The sequence below is a fragment of the Falco punctatus genome (assembly GCF_963210335.1).
Source record: "Falco punctatus genome assembly, chromosome: 15".
In the NCBI taxonomy this organism is placed as follows: Eukaryota; Metazoa; Chordata; class Aves; order Falconiformes; family Falconidae; genus Falco; species Falco punctatus.
The window spans coordinates 12,906,306-12,922,741 of record NC_137595.1 but is presented as its reverse complement, the minus strand read 5'-3'; the positions used below and the strand labels follow the sequence as shown (position 1 = coordinate 12,922,741).

The 16,436-nt window shown below is 37.1% G+C and overlaps 1 long non-coding RNA gene across 2 annotated transcripts in view; it reads right to left on the bottom strand.

The window, feature by feature from the left end:
* LOC308053772 overlaps positions 1-16,436 on the bottom strand; it is a 91,831-nt gene that overhangs the window by 58,326 nt on the left and 17,069 nt on the right. The window lies entirely within an intron of this gene.

Here is a 16,436-nt window from a genome sequence, read left to right as displayed (position 1 = left end):
CTAAGAATATGGAGAAGAGAAAGCAAATGGAGTTTCTCAACATTTGTGCAATTATTTTCAGCAAATCTTCATTGCATTTTTTGATGAAACTCTTTCAATTACTGGGAGCACAAGTACATTAGAAGGTATGGCAACATCTATTTAAAATGACGTGTTGCAAGGTATAAACAAGGTGATTCAAATTGAATGGGTTCACATTAACTAACAACTGGCACCATTTGACAATCAAGTTAAAAAAAAAAAACATGTAGAGTCAGTTAAGAAATCAAATTGGAAATTACCATCATTTTATGAACCACATTTAACATCTTCTCAGACATGCCAAAGAACAATCCAGTTTCCAGAAATACCGTTTGTTGGATCTCTATATTCCAGGAATATTACACAGGCAGTGCCTTCCCATCACATACGGAAACCACTTCAGATAGAGACTCTGCCGTCATTACAAACCAAACCACTCCCAGCTCAGGCAGGCATGACCTTTTAAAAGGGTACCTGCATGTCACCTCACTATTAAGTACTGTATTCATAACCTGCCCACCATTCTCCAATCTAAAAATATTGCCTAAGTCATTTGTTTCCTTTGCTAGTCTCATAATTGCAGTCAGTTTCTGCAGCAGATTCTGACATTCTCTTGTTTGCTGGCTGAACTCATTCTGTCATGAAAGGTCAGAAAGCAAACTGCTTCAGAATGTCAATAGGTGTTTAAAGTATTCCATCCTCCTGAATTTCTCATGTGCTAAACCATCAAGTGTTGATTTAGAGGTCATTAACTTTAAGGTAGGCAACTTGAGCCCATAAAGGGAAAATTTTCTCTTTACCCATTGAGTACCCAACTTGAGTCCAGGTCACATTGACCGTTAACAGCTGTTCAGGGTAAGATGAAGACTATTGCTCTTCTTTAATCCACCTTAACAGTTCCGTGATGTGTATTTAATGTATTTATGTTTCAGGAGGCTGGCTTGTTTAATACATGAGGATGTTGCACTACAGATCTATTTAATCTTACCTTCCCCTCGTTTTCCACAGTGGTGCAAAGGAACTCTATTACAAGTCAAAATAAATCATATCTAATGCAATATAACATTTGTTATCTGTGTATTTCAAAGACACTTGACAAATATAGTTCAGGATCATTATTTCTAGTAAGAAAAAAGAAACTTGTCAAAAGCTGGCTAGTTTGCTAGCACTGAAACCAGGAACATAATGTGGGTCCAGTGCATGGGGTCAGAAAAACTCATTTGCCCAAGAGGAGACTAATAGAGGCAAAATGAGTGATGAATGTATAATTGCAACATGGTAGCAAACCAGTGAGTAGCTGTGGTTCTTAGAACTATAACCGCAGATTTTGAATGAAAAATAAGTTTCTGCAAATCACACTTTTCCTTATTCGATATAATAAAAATGAAGAGGAAAATTAATGCTAAATTTAGACCATCATGCAAACAATATTTAATAAAAAAATACTAAACTTAACCATGCATTCCCAAATTCAAATTCCTGGTTTACTGAAATTCCTTAAGCATTTTGTTTGCATTTTTTATTAGGTTTCCTTTTTCCTTTAAAAATAGAAGAACGATGAGAAGCCGTATTATTTTTCTCATAGTTTTAGACTAGTTATAGTGTTGTCTTTAACATTTCTTTGAAGTTAAATAATCTTTGACGGAATTGAGTTTTGAGAGTTCATTTTGAATTCACTCTATTCATCAGAATAGCTGAAAAAAAAAAAAGAACAAAAAACAAAAAAAAAAAAACAACCCCCCAAAAAACCCACCATGTAGCAGATCACCTATAAAACCCATACATTTAAAAATTTGGTTTGATAAAAGAAACCTACCAGAAAAATCCCACTGACAATATAATCAGATAGTGGGGAGCTGAACACATATTTTAAAGCTTGTGAGCTTATTTTCCTTTTTTCTCTCTAAAAAAAGTGAGCTCTCTATGTTGATTTTCTTCCTTTTTCCAGTATGAACGAATAACAAAATGAAACATTTGTTTTCATGTTCTTAATCACTTAGTGCATGTTTGTTTTAAAAACACTAGCTTCAAAAAGGCTGAATAAGACCCAGTTTTGCAGAAACAAACAAGCACCAAAATGTCATGATCAAATAGAGGAAATTTCAACTCAAGAGGACTCCTTGTTTGCAAAGTGAGGAGCAACTGAAAATGGAGTTTACAGCGAGGCAGCATTTCCAGCACAACTTTCTATTTGATAAATAAATGATAGATCTCTCAATGTACACTACAGTGGTGTAATTGAAAACAAACCAAAAAAAGCTAGCTAGTCTCTGAAAAACAAACCGGAGATTGAAAAACGAAGTAATCTCTGAATACTACTTCAGTTTGCCATGCAGTGTCTGGTGCTTTTATCCAGCAGCATGCAATTTAAACATTTTTGCTTATTTCCTGTTTCTTTTCTTTGCAAGAACAGATAAACAGAACTGGCTATTAGCCTCCTTCTCTATTAGTATGCCATATGCACACTGTGCTCCAGCTGTCATGTTAAAAATGCATAAGGCTAAATTAAAATCTGCTGCAAAGACTTCTGCTGGTAATCAGATAACTCTCTATGTAATATCTGATTTAAAATGATAATATTTTTCACACATTTGATATCAGTAATATAGCTGAAGGATAAAAGAATACTACATTTTGCTAATTATCCTTTATGGACATTCTGTGTCATGTTATAAATGAACTGTATTTCTCAATAGCATTTAAAAGTGCGAGTACTGAGTCATAGCTTCAGCTGGTACAAGCAGTAGTGAATCCAGTAATTTTCACCAGCTTGAGTGTCATGATCAAAAGAGAACAGCTTTTCTCTTTGGAAGGAAAACAAACCTTTGAAAAATAGTTATCAGACTCCTCAGTAAATGTGGTGAAATGAACTATGATGTTCAGCCAAAATCAGACCAATTACCAAGTGGAAACAGTGGACTAACACCCTCTGTTTTTTGGGAGATGATGATGCCAGGATGGATTGTTGCTTTGGTCATCAGGAGGGAAGAGCGGAAGGAAAAGGAAGCTGCTAATTTAAAATGCACATGGTATTTGATAAGGTTATGAACTCCAGAAAGTTTTTCAGTCCAAAAGTGAGTAGGATTTCTGAAAGCTAGTTGACCCGAGAGGGAAGATGAATCTTACAGCTAAGGCAGCATAACAAGACTCTCTTATACGTGATACACATCTTCAGACAAACACAGTTTAACTGGCTTAGTCACAACCTTGCCTACCCTCTTGTCCACAGCAGGGGGACAATGAAAGAAGTGTGTCATCGCTGTTGGACTCCTTTTTCCATCTCTCCCCAATGTCCCACGGAGGGCACATGTGGTTGCCTCACTTTCTGCATGTGGCCTCGTCTGAATTATCCCATATGCTTCTCAGCATCCCTAAGATGTTTGCTGGGAATGTCCTAGCAGCAGTGTTAGTGATGCTTGAGATTACTCTTTTCAGGTAACATAACACTAGAAGTGGTGTTCTTCTTCCACAGCCAGTCATGGAAGTTTTCCAAGCACCACTATGTCACAGTGCTGCAGAAGCAAGGAAGAGCAGCAGCAAGGATCCGACCCTGTGCACTCAGACCTGCTGCTGTGCCCAGCAATGGCTGCAGCGCTGAGCTCTCCGTAGCCTGGCTTCACTGACGGTACAGGGATCTGTGACTGGCGATCCGCAGGCACTGGGGACCATTTCCTTACCGTTACTGGGTCCCCGAAGTCCAATAGCAGACTTGGACAACAGATCTCATAAAATAGTGCTTTTTGAGGGATTTATAGAATCCTTCATGTGCAGACAAGGAGGCTATAACCTAATCCATCACCTCAGGTATTCTTTGGCTTTGTTTTTACACGTGGGAAAGAAACCCATCAAAACTACTGTTCAGCTGAACAGATTTAGTTTTTTTAAGCAAAATATTATTATTATGGGCCATCTGTATATCTGCACAGAGGCTAATAATTATCAAGTCAGAAAATACTGGGCATATCTAGATAATAACTCTAATTAAAAAAAAAATCCTTGGAATACTGCATAGCAAAGTCTAACAATTCTCCCCTCCAAGTACAGGAAGTAAATCGCTAAATACATGATTATTCCATTTATTGTAAGAAAAGATAAGTACAGTGCATCAAGCAGTTATCAGAAATGGATTAAAATCAAGAAATTCCTGTGCTGTGCATAATGAAACATTATTATCTCATTTTAAAAATACATATGAAATTAATTTTATATTGAGTAATAGGCTAGCTTCATTATGCATTTTATAAAACCAGGTATTTTAATATCTACCTTATCTATATCTACAAGCTGTAGCTTCTGACTCAAGAAAAATGTCCACATCAATCTGAGAACTGCACATAATAACACAAAGAGAAACTAAACCATAGGTGTTTTAAATATGTCAGTGTAATAAAGCAGTGTTGGAACATCCATCATTTCTGAGACACAAATGCACTGATAACTTAAAACTACTCTCGATTACTGAAACTAATCACACCTGAAAACTCCTTCTGGACACATTTCACCAATGCAGGAAAAATTGTCATCAGCCTTTCCTTGATAATTTAAATGTGTGGCATCTCAATGACACAAAAGTTATTTTCTATTGTCATGGCATATCTAACCTAGGGTACAGCACTGGTGCAAAAGAATGAACTGAACAGCGCACTGCCAAGAAAAATATATAAAATACCTCTATTACACATAATACCATGGGAATCCTCTGCTATTGCTATCCAATGCTTTAGATGCCACTATAAATAGGATGAGCCCTAAACATACCCGATTTAAAACAAGCGATACAGTGTTGACCCTGCTGCCCTCTCAGGTAACAGGCAGTACAGTGACATGAGCTTCCTCGGTACCTGGTTTTCCTTTTCGTATTGAACCCTGTGATCAAGAATTAAATTCTAAATCCTTTTACTTTGATGTATTGATTGAATACATGGTGATAAATTCTAGAAGTCTCAAGTTAAGCTTTCAGTGCCAATGCAGACAGAATTTGTACTGTATGGGATGGGTAGCTGGCAGACCTGAGAAACGTAGCTAGTGTACTGTGGAACTGCAACATATGCAGATGTGGACAACATATATACTCAATAGCCATTTAGCAAAAGGCTCAAGACTTTTCAAAAATCACTGGCACAGCACAGAAAGCAATAGACTACCTCTCTATTGCTAAATCATTAAACACAATTCGTTAATGAATCTGTAATGAAACAGAAGACCAGGATTTTACATTAAAGTGAAAGCATGTAAACTTGCCTTGAAAGCAACAGACAGGAGTATGTGGGACAGAAAATTGGTACTTCACAGTAATTTTAGCTCAAGAAATTGATCTGGACAAACACAACTCCAACAGTCAGACCTGAAAATTTCAAATTGGTCAGGCAGTCTTTTATGTCATCTAATAGTTAAACTAACCTTGCTAAGTGTTTGGAGGAATTACTATGTGTCTGTTACATAGGGAAAACTTGCTTCTAAATTATGTTAAAAATAAGTATGTCATCTCCTTGACATGATTGACTTTGACAGCTTTTTTTCAGAGGAAAGACCAATTTAGGGAAGTCTCCTGAGCAAAGAAACACTGCCACTTTTTGTAATAGGAACTGAGATGGAATAGTAACATGTCATCAATCCTACAAGCAAACCTGTCCCTTTCACATCAGTGACTGACATGCCAATTTCCAGGTCCTGAGGGACTCTATGATTTGCTCCCTTGTAGCCTTGTGGTTGGCTTTGTCTAGGTTTTGGGTTATTTTGACATTTCTATTCACCAGAAAATTAAATCAATCATTGCAATAATAAGCTTCTCTTTTTCACTGGGTGCACTTCTACATTTCTTTCTGCAGTATGTCCTAGAATCATCCTACTGTTACACTTCTAAAAGAAGTTTCACTTTCTTATTCACCTGTATAATATAACACGCAGCATAACACAACCATCTACCTTATACATCTTGTACATTGGCTCTCCATGGTATCTGAAGTAGTCCAGTCTAGGAACATTTGCCTTGCTACTTAACCAGATCCTTAACTGTCTGCAGTCCCCTAGCTCTTTTTTCACATGAGAACGGAGCTCAGACCTGTTCTTTCAGATACATCAAGGTTTCTTGCCTTTTTTTGTTACAAAGAAGGAAAAAAAAAAACAACCCAAAAACAACCTGAGAATTCTAGGAGCAATGATACCTTTTCCTCCTCACCCAGGAATCTACATTTGATGAGATGACAAGAGCAAGCTGGAAGCTGCTGCGTACTTGGTGGTTAGTCAAGGCATCTACATCAACACAAAAAGGAAAGAGTTCCTAGACCTCAAACTGCCTTTCCTTGTAGAGCCGAAGTAGGAATTACCTCAAACCAAAATATCAGCAGAAAGAAGAAGCTTCAGAACAAATCAATAAAATCAACAATAATGTATAGCTTTCACTGATTCAATAGTTCTATTTTCTAAACTCCTGTGAATTCACTGATGTTTGCTACATATGGCAACTACCTTTTATTTTAGTTCCCTTTCTACACCCAGTAACTCTTTCTAACACAAACATCAGACCTTCTTCCTGTCTCCTATCATTCTCTCTGATGTTCTATATCTTGTTTCATTCTCTGAAACTGCTTGTCATTTTCAGCTTTCAATTAGTCACGTAAGTAGTAGCAGCAACTATTTTATTCATTTTGTTTGAAAAGAAAAATCATGGAATGTAACGATGCTGATTTATCTTTTCAAATTAAAAATAAGAAGCTTGGGAAACAGTGCCTAGTTTGCAGTATTGAAAAATGTAAGCAATTTAATTTTTCCTACTGTTTGTTCTACTGTTGCTACACAAGTATTCTTTTAAGTTATCAGCTCTCATGTCTAAATTCTAATTCCAGTGGTATAATTAGAAGCCACAGAAATGCAGTTGAATTACTTAGTCTCTAGGAAAAGATAAGTAACGTGATTACACTGTATGTATGTATGATTATTAAGTGAACATTTGTATGGTATAAGACCAAGAACCAGAAAAATAGCCAAAAAATCTCATTACACAGTATAATTTCTCCAGATGTCCACCCAATTCAAAGTCCATAAAACGTTGTCCATTTTCTAGGTCTTAGAATACGTTTCACGTACAGGTTGTTATTAACTGAATAAATAAGTTTAGCTGTGTTACTTCTTCACTGTCTCTTCACTGTTATATGCAAACTTATCAATATACTAAATTTCTATTTTTAAAACTTGTGCTTTGTTGAACAAAGACTTACATTGCAGATCTTAATTTCATCTTTTTTCTTTGCAATATGTCAGAGGATTGCAAGTAAATCAGTAGCTCTAGTGCTTTTTTAAAACTTGGAAAACACACAGAAATAAAAATGTTTGCACTTCAATAGAACTTGATGAAGACTTCTAAAAGATGTGACTGACATAGTTGCATGCAAGAAATCCACAAAATAATTATATATGGATAACATAAGTAATGGGAAATAGAGGAAAATCATTATATAGGTCACAAAGAAACAAATTGAAATATTCTACATAGCTTACAATGGAAACAATGACAGAGAAAGAAATACTTTGTTGCATTTCACTAAACCCTCATTTCAGGGAATTTTATTAAATCCATACAAAATCAACAAAACCTATATTTAATTATTTCAGATAAATGATTGTTTTGTAGCAAGTAGAGAGTGTATTGAATAAAATTTAAAATAAAAAGACATACTAAAATGAAGATGTGAATTTCTACTGTAATCTTACATATTTTTTACCCAAAAAAAAGTGTTAATGCTTCTGACAAAGAAATTTCTAGCCAGTAACTTGCTTTTCCCAAGGCTGTACTAACTATGTCACGTTATTTTTAGCAATTTAATGGAAAGGTTTTTTTCCTGGATGGAAGAGAACCAACAATAACATTGTCAGAGATTCATCCTGGTGTCTAACTCATGACCTCGTGCACCGTGACAGATTCAGGTTTGAGCACAAGTAGTTCCATTTAGCTTAATAACTTCTTGTATAAGAGCCCAATGCCAACGTTAAAGAATATTTCTGACTTTTTCAGTTAAACATCATAGAATGACTTCATATCAGAGTAATGTATAAATTTTTGGAACAAGTACTAGATCCTTGGTTTCAGTAAAGTATATCTTATTCCTACTAAGTAAAACTATTAAAAACTATAAAGCTATAACCTCTGTCACAATAAGACCACAATACAAGATGACCCATTTCCAAAGAGCAGACCAGATGGCAAACAAATTTATGTCGTCGTTACGTAGGCATATCAATTTCCCAATATTATGTAGTCTCAACTGTCATTAATCATCTGACATTCTCCTTAATCATTGGCTAATTCTTTATGAGCATTTTGCAGGAACTTTTTTTTTTAAAAAAATGTTCATAAGAGGGGCCTCGTACGGTCATCACATTCTTCGTATCGGGGAACTGCACAGAGAATAACATGGTAATTAATAAACAGGAACAGATATTTTTAAAATCAACATCATGAAACATCAGACACAGAACAAAGTGGGTTTTGAGGTTCTGCTTTAAGGGATTCTTCACAATGACAAAAATGTATGACAGACTGTAAAATACTCATTCAGTACTTCAGTTTCTCAAAGTCAAAAGGATGTGAAACCAAACAGTCATGCACACATCAATAATCGTAGTATCTGTGAGATACTGCTGAGCCTATCTAATGTTAAGGATTATGCGTTTTAAATTTGCTGGTAGTGAATTAATTACATTTCTTGTAATTAATGCATCTTGTTAATTCATAACTTGTGTAAAGATTTCTTTAGCCAGCTTGTGAATTTAGCTGTTCTGACACAAAGGTAACTCAAACAAAATACAGAAAGAAACCCAGGCAACTAGAACACATAAATAAATATGGTGGGGGAAGAATTCTCACCAGTTTGCAGCATGCTTGAGTTACTGCTTTGGTGCTCAGCATGTGATGCTGAAATATGAGATTTAACAATTCACTGAGATAAAAGGGCGATTCACAGTTCCTAGAATTACCTCCATTAAAACCCCCACCAGCACCACCAGCACCACTTATTTCTGAGCATAATCTCTTCTTCAGGTTTGCTACCAACATGATAGGTATTTATGCCTTCCTGTAGATAGATAATACTCAGCTGACAAAAGGGTGAAGCATTACTGAGTTTCCTCATAAACAGCTATAATTCTGTTAAATGGGCCTTATGGCTGTTGTGGACAGACCAATAATTCTAATAATTTTCTTATTACCAGCTGCTTCTTGCCTTCAGTAACATTCATTTTCAGCCTTCAGAAGTGACAAAGAGGAAAGTCTATATTGAAAACTGACAGAAATGAACATGATAGTAAAGGTAAATTAATATATTAGCTAAAATAAAAGCACTACCGTTATTGATGTGATAAATTTTGTTACTTTAAATAACAAGATGGATACCATTCTGAGAGCACTCTGGGCAACCAGAACATTAACAGGTATAGACAGGAGGTTGCAGGGTTCTGACATTTTTATTTCTAATCTTATTTCATGGGCTGACATTAGGATTTTGTTACACTCATTCAGAATCTTACTTGAAAACAGCCCTATTTTAAAGAAAGAGTTGGATAATTTACAAGACAGAAGTGGAAAATGTGGTATGTGGGATCTGAATTAATCTTGAACAAACCTTGGGATGTCAGATATATCAATTGGCCTGTACCTTGACCTACTAAATGCTAAGCCTAAAGCTGATTTAAGCCAAAAAAATATAGTCAGTGAGTATACAGACAGCATTCCAACACAGACAGAGGAAACAAGAAAAGCTTAACACCATCTTTTAGAGACCCGCTGTCAAATTATCAGTATAGTACTACAAAAAAAAAAATAAAAATGAGCCAATAGATGAGGAATTGCTTCATACAGGCAGAAATTTTAGATGGGACATATTGGATACACAGGCAAGAGAAAAACCATGGCCTGGAAACCATCCCCAGTGCACTAAAAAAGGACACTACAATCAGTTCTCCCCATTGTTATTAGCAGCATGGGATCCTCTGCGATCTTTTCCTCATCCATAGTAGCCTGTGTGTCTCTTAAATGGCAAAAAATATTTCTCTAACGAGGCCCCATTCATAACTTAGTGACACCAGTAGAAAATTTCCAGTTGAATGCAGCAGCCTTCCGATGCAGCCCTGTCTGTAGAAAGGCTTGTTCTGAACTGAGTGTGCCAAAACAGAGACTCATTGTGATTATCCTTCATCTTGCCAAGGCTTCCGATTTCCTGTAACGGGCCCAAGCAGGCCTTGAAGTCAACTCTGACAGCCCAAATCCCCTTCCCATTTGGAACAGTAAGAAAAAAAGCATGAACAGCTACAGCTAGTTTATACCTCTCGTCCCACCAACAGTAACAATTTCAGCTGCAGAGGGATTTTTTTCTAATGTCATGCTGCTACTGAGGGCACATGCATAATGTTTTGTTTTATTTTGGTTAATGCTTATTACTAATGTATGTAACGTGGTAGCTCATTATAAATTCAATTAAATGTTAATGTAAACATCTGCTCAACTTCATTTGTATACTGATATATCAGGCCAAGAACTAAAATCGTTACCCTGTGAGTTGCTTTTACATTATGCACCCCTCCAAGGAGAAAGGGACAAGGGAAAGGAACCTGTTATGTTGACACTGGGTAACTACAAACTTCTCTAAATCATTAACACTATAAAAGATAGCTGCTTCAAAGCAACTGAAATTAAAGGTACAACAGTTGAAACACTTCTTGTTTGACTTGGGAGTACCAATGGCTAGTAAAAGCAGAAATAACAGCCTCAAAGAGACTGCAATGGGAAGTATCACAGCATGTGGAAACAGGAGAGTGAAGACACTTACACAGGCAGGAATGGTTACACACACTGAACATGTTCAACTTGTCAAAAAATGACATAATTCTCAGACACAGTTACAGGTCAGTTATAGAGGAGTCACCCTCAGGAAGCAGCATCTGAGTAAGGCACATAAATAATAGTTTCAGCTGTTCTAGCACATATAAGCAGCAACAGAGATGGCCAAACAAGCAACAGTACCCTTGGACTGTGCAGTGTTTTTTAAATGTGTCCCTCAGTTGGAGAGATGCTAGGAATTATTAAAGCAAATGTGCTGTATTCTACCATACACCGAAGTAATTATCATCTTCCTCTGAATGTAATTGCAATGCTTGATTTCAGCCAAACTATCTAAAATTTACACAGACCTTTATAAAGCAGAAAAATATTCACCTGAACTGGTCATGGATGATAGTACCATTCATCACATCAAACACAAGGGCCATCCACAACTATCTGGTGTGCTGGAAAGCAAAAAGGGCTTCCACTATACAGTAGTCTGTGAAAGCAACAATTTCAAAATTAAATTACTGACAGATGCGTACACACTGGCCGACTTACATGATCAATGTAACCTTCCCATGGAGGCACCACCCTTCTGTCAGGTGAGCAGCTGTGGGGCACGGACTTACCGGGCTCCCTAACAGTTCTGGACTGAACAATGCAACACTGCCCCAGAGGTCCTCGTGCTAGCTCAGAGGCAGCTGCATACCTGCATCACACTGTAAAGAATCACTAACACACCCCAGAAGCATTATATCCACATGCATTGTAACAACGTGTTGAACTTTAAAGCTCCAAAAGTCTTGATATCAAAAAGCTATATGTGTGAGGTTTGTTTCTCCCAGCTACCCAACTAAGTGGCTGGAAGGTCTGACAGCAAAACTCTGCTCAGAGATTCAATCCTATTTTTCCCGTCCTTCTCCAGTACTGTGCCTTTGATTGGCAATCTCCATCAGAAGTGGTGCCATGCAGTTCTACTAGTTGTTGCTCTGCCTAATTCTTGTTAAGTCTGAGGCAAGTTAAGATTGGAGAGAAGTCGGTGTATCAGAAGAACATGTGGGTTTTCATGGTATCTACTGACCTATCGTCACTGTAGCATGTAGACTAACAAGATGGAAATGGTCAGGATAGATAGTAAACTAAAAGAAGCATTTTAGGTTTCACAGGGTATAACATTTAGAACACTGTCATAACTGTACTAATTGTGTCCCTCTTGGGAAGCTAAAATGGAGCATCAGTGGTCTCTAATGGCAATGCTGTGAAGGTTGGTGAAAATGTTAGTGGAATGATTTGAGGACTTCTAAATTAATTAAATTAGTGCTTATATAATTAATAGGATTACTCTGACTCTGCACGTTAATAGGATTTTTCCTTATCAATTCCAAGCTTAAGCGTTATGAAACTGCATGTGTCTATAAACCTCCCCCAAGAACTGCGTGAATCATGACAGTAGTCTAGTCATAATCACGAGGTGGTTTCTCTGAAAGCCCCCTTCTGAATATATTTATCTGGTGTTTTGCAACATCCTCTGAATAAAGATATACACCCAAACCACATAAATGTTTTCCAGTGTTTTCTGTACACCTTTGCCCACTCTAAACTGAACTATCCAACCATATGCATTCTTTACTGAAACAGGGCTGGCATTAAACACATAATACCAAGTTGTGTCCAAGGCTACATTTAAGATTACTCTCTCTCTTTTATTTTCCTTTTTTTTTTTTTCTTCCCTTCAACCAATTTCCAATCCATTAAACTGCTCTAATTTTCTCTTTTCTGCAACTATTTAACTTGGATATTAACCTTTGTGGCTGGCCACAATCTCTTAAACACATTTCTTTGCAATATACTTTCCTAGGTTGTCAGAAACATTTTTCTTAGAAAAGTATGGAGAAGAAACTAATAAACCTTAGTATAGCATCTTTGCTGCCATTTTTAGCTTTTCATCAGCCATGAAGCTCTCATATGAAATCTCTGATAAAATAAAAATATATTTTGGTCCAAGTACATTATTAAATCAAAGGAAAAAACCCCACAGCTGTTCATTATTTACAGCATTTACTTAGATCTCAAGTTAGATCTTGAGACCAAGCAGACCAACACAAACATCCCTGATGTGGTACAGTAACTCTGCCTCTATTTCCTCAGCGGAATCATCACCAAAATCTTTCATATGGATCTGCTTTAGGAACTTATGTCCTCTGCCAGTGTGTCCAGGAAAAAGCAAAACCATCACTATCAGGCTACTCTTTTTACACCAGATAGGAGTCTGTGCACCTCATCCACTCCCCATCCTACCTGTAGAATCTTCTAGAAACAGTTCCAATGGACCAACCAAGTCTGCTCTCCTTTTCAGTCATTCCATACCCAAGCAGAAATTTCCAATTATCTCTTCATTATAAAGGTGCATGATCTACTATGGGAGTTGGTAATTAATTAACCCACAGATTGTGCAAAATATGTAAAATTTAAGAAAGGATGAACATCACACAAATCCTTTGGAACAGAGGGTACTCTTTTTTTCCCTAAAAAAACCAAACCCAAACCAATTACTGAAATACCCTGTTACGCCTTCTTGATCATAACTGTGGAGGTGAAAACAAATGTTCCAAAATGGTAAAGGCAGGTTGGTTCAACATATGGCCTCTATTTATTTATTTATTGTTAATTTAAATCACATGAATTATTCACACATTGTTAATTCTGCACTTCTTCCTGTTGTCTAAACCAATAATAATGGATATTCAGACAAAATCACCTTAGTTAATGTCACGGCTGTTACTAATATTTCTGATTTTTCATGTAGAATTGTTTTCTGCTAGAAGTTTCATATATTTTAAATATTCCTCTGCAGAAAGAAAACAAAACAAAGAAAAAAAGAAAAAGCCAAAACAACCAAAAAACAAACCAGAAACCCAAAACAAAGCCACCTTAGCTGGGTAAGCTATGTTATACTGAGAACACTATCAACCAAACAGAAAATTCCAGGCTATGTAAATCATTCCATCTCCAGTATACTGAAGTGTTTCAGCCAGTTTATCTTATTTCACAGTCTTGCACTTTTCATTGACTGCAAACTTGGCACCCAGTTTCAATAAGTTTGAAATCCTACCACTGGTGCTCAAATACAACTCTGTGAAGGAGTTTGGTGGGCTTCGGTCTCTCCCAAATCTAGTACATGCAAAAAGTGGATTTGTTGACATTCATAAGAACGCAAGTTTCACTTTCAGTGATGAAAACTATTGTGCAGATGTTGGATTGCAAATGAGTAGTTTACCTGTAACCACAGAGACTGCTTATGTGAACCTGATTCACTTTTTTTTCCTGGTTAGAACAGACCTTGTTAAAAAATTAAATTTAGAATTCAAATTAGAATCATATTACTGGTGACACATGTTGTTAGGTATTTAATCAAATTGATTATGAATATTAGCTAAGAGTCTGAAACAGCAGAAATGTCAAACTAGTTCTACAAAGCTCAAACTGATGACAGAAAATATTTCAGACTGATTTAGTGCATTTTCCTCTATAACATTTGTTTAAAAAGCATAGCTGCACTCCTGGGAAAAATAGAAAAAAGTTAATTAGCCCACACTTATCATTTCAAATCCACTTCAAGCAGGCCAAAAGCTGAAGTGCCAGGGAATTAAGCCATCTCATCTTAGAACCATTGCATAGAATCATAAAATGGTTTGGGTTGGAAGGGACCTTAAACATCACCAAGTTCCCACCCCCCTGCCATAGGCAGGGACACCTTCCACTAGACCAGGCTGCTCCCAGCCCCATCCGGTCTGGCCTTGAACACTGCCAGGGATGGGGCATCCACAGCTGCTCTGGGCAACCTGTGCCAGTATCACACCACCCTCACAGTATAGAATTTATTCCTAAATCTACCCTCTTTCAGTTTACAGCCATTACCCCTTGTCCTATCACTGCATGTCCTTGTAGAAAGTCCCTCCCCAGCTCTTGTCGGCCCCTTTATGTGCTGGCAGGCTGCTGTAAGGTCTCCCTGGAGCCTTCTCCAGGCTGAACCCCAACCCTCCCAGCCTGTCTTCACAGCAGAGATGCTCCAGCCTCTGATCATCTTTGTGACCCTCCTCTGGACTGACTCCAACAGGTCTGTGTCCTTATGTTGGGGGCCCTAGAGTTGAACACTGCATATTCACATAGAATAGGTCTTGCTAATTGTGTAGAAGAGCTGTTATAGTAACGAGGGAAGTATCTTTTTTTTTTTTTTTTTTTTTTTTTTTTACCTCTGTCAATAATAGCATCGATTCTTCCAAACTCTGAACAATATTTGTGAGATTCTCATAAGGACAAATCACATACAGCAACTCATCCATGCTTCTTCTTAAACTATGCACTCTTCTTTAACCTGATCCTTACACCTTTTATATTGCTCTTTGGTAGCTGAGTACTTCTAATCACACAGACCCAAGCATGATCATGAAGTTAACTCGTGAAGATTTTTCTACCTCAATTATTTGCCATTGAAGTGATTCCTAATTTCTTGCCCTGTAGTAACATAGGGATGTGGCAATGCAGAAGATCACGTGTTGTGACAGAAACGTAGGAACTAAGTAGAAAACCGCCCATGAAGGAGCTGGCTCTGCTACTAGTATATAAGTGCCTGTGTCTTTCAATAAACTGCCATTTTGCTTTCCTCTCCATGAGAGTCTGAGAGCTGATAGTCCCTCAGGTGCTGCGCTGAGGTTTGGACACGTCATAAGCTACTACACTTGCCCCTTCTTTTTTCTGCTCTTGTGCCCTTTTGCAGAAATATTTACATCTGACCTCTACACACTCTTTCAGAAACAACCCTTCTTCAATTTGCAAGGTTGTGCAGTCACTCTTCCTAGTAGAAGGGAGAAGTAGAAATAATTTTTTAAAGGATGCTTGACCTCAGCAATCAGACCACCATAGAAATTAATTAGCTTGCTGGCAGAGCTGAGTGGCATAGGACTATATTTACTATAGTTTTGTTGTGGTCTTAAAAGCAAAAAAAAAAAAAAAAAAAAAAGATTAAATCATTCAAATTACATAAACAGAAGCTGAAGTTTGTTTGATATTTTCTTCTTTGGCATAATTAGGCTTCAAAGCTCATAATTTATGCTGTAGATCCACAATGCAGTGCTATGAACATTTGATGTGAAATTAATGAACGAATAAGGAAAATCCTAACCTGAAGATCTCAGCACAGCACAGTCCCTGGAGTTTTTCTTTGTTAAGCACCAATGAGGCATAAATCTCAACTTAAGTTTTTTCCTGTGCTCTTTGTGTTCCTTGGGTTTCATCATAGTATAATTTAAGACTTGAGTAAAGAGCATGTGGAGAGCTTTAGAGGCTGCTGCTCACGTTAGCAAAGGCTGAGCAGATGCCCAGATTCAATTCAGCAGGGGTCGTTCATATGCTTTGCACTGAGCAGATATTCTTTTTTTCATTTCAGGGTATCTGAATGAGTCACAAGAATTGCTAGTTGGAAAAATACACTACCCCATAGAAAGGGATAAAGGAAAAAGGAAATACTTTAGTTCGGTCTAGGAAGATGAGGTGACTACCCAAAAATTCAGAAAGAAAAACCAAGTCAACTTTGGGGAGA